The sequence below is a fragment of the Microtus pennsylvanicus genome, chromosome Y (assembly GCF_037038515.1).
Source record: "Microtus pennsylvanicus isolate mMicPen1 chromosome Y, mMicPen1.hap1, whole genome shotgun sequence".
Lineage (NCBI taxonomy): Eukaryota > Metazoa > Chordata > Mammalia > Rodentia > Cricetidae > Microtus > Microtus pennsylvanicus.
In genome coordinates, this window is record NC_134602.1 from 6,255,899 (window position 1) to 6,257,190 (window position 1,292).

General features: G+C 49.1%; 1 non-coding gene across 1 annotated transcript; it reads right to left on the reverse strand.

Annotated features, from left to right (window-relative positions):
* Nucleotides 1–245: 245 nt before the first annotated feature.
* On the reverse strand, nt 246–318 carry Trnak-cuu (transfer RNA lysine (anticodon CUU)). The gene has a single exon. It is a non-coding gene; the product is annotated as a tRNA-Lys (tRNA).
* Nucleotides 319–1,292: the final 974 nt, after the last annotated feature.

Consider the following 1,292-nt stretch of genomic DNA (forward strand, 5'->3'; position numbering starts at 1 on the left):
GAGAGACGCCATGCTACCTGCTCCAGGGAAGACGCATGCTATGAAGCTCCAACCCAGGATGGACTTAGGCTAGAATCTTCCCGGTATGCGCACCTAGGGGCGCTACACAGATGATTAGAAATGGGCCAGAGCAGTGTTTAAAAGAATACCGTGTCCGTGTAATTATTTGGGGCATAAGCTAGCCGAGCCAGGCGGCTGGGGATTTGGGGACGCAACCCTGCCGCCGTCCATATTACTACAAATGGCGCCCAACGTGGGGCTCGAACCCACGACCCTGGGATTAAGAGTCCCATGCTCTACCGACTGAGCTAGCCGGGCCAGGCGGCTGGGGATTTGGGGACGCAACCCTGACGCCGTCCATATTACTACAAATGACGCCCAGACGTGTGGCTAACTGAGTCCACAGAAAGCCTGAGAAAGCTTAGAAAAGCATAGAGTAAAGCATGTTTCTTACGGCAATTTCTTGGGTCTGCTCTACTTGCTAGAGGCAAGCAAGCACCTCATCTAAGAGAGGCTTCCTGACTCAGCTTCAGCTGCAAAGCCTGCAGCTCATTAAGAGGTCCTGCCACAAAACACTTAAACAGTGTTGACGAAAAGCTGAACGCATGTTTTTCGGTTTTCAGCCGTAGCAGGAAAAAAGCTGCGCTGTTTAAAAATGCCGGCTTTCTGGGCCATCCTGCCAGGGCAAACTCTGACTGTTTGAGGCAGGAGGGCCAGCTACCGAGAGAGGATTTGAGTGTTGTCTGTTGTAGCTTGCTGGCTGGCAGGGACCTTGAACCGCCATAGAGGTGTGGCTATAAACATGGCTGCAGCCTGTATATCTGCCATGAGGCTGGAAAGCTAAGGAATGGACTGGATCTAGCTGGCAAAGCCATGCCTTTAGTCCTACTGAGATTGCTTGGCAAATTAAAGACTCACGTGGTCAGAAAAAAAGAGATATACAGTTAAAGAGAGATTCAAAGACAGAGAAAATTTCTGAGTGGTTTAAAGTGTGTTAAAATATATGCAAGCTGAAAGTTGAAGTTCTTAAAGCAAAAAACAAAAAAAAAGGAAGAGAGTTGTTGTGTGTACACACCTTTAATCCCAACACTTGGGAGGCAGAGGGAGATAGACCTCTGTGACTTCAAGGTGTGGTAGCACACGCCTTTAATCCCAGTGCCTAGAAGGCAGAGACAAACAGATCTCTGTGAGTTCAAGGTGTAGTAGCAAACACCTTTAATCCCAATGCCTGGGAGGCAGAGACAGGCGGATCTCTGAGAGTTCAAAGACAGCCTGGTCTACAGATGTGCGCT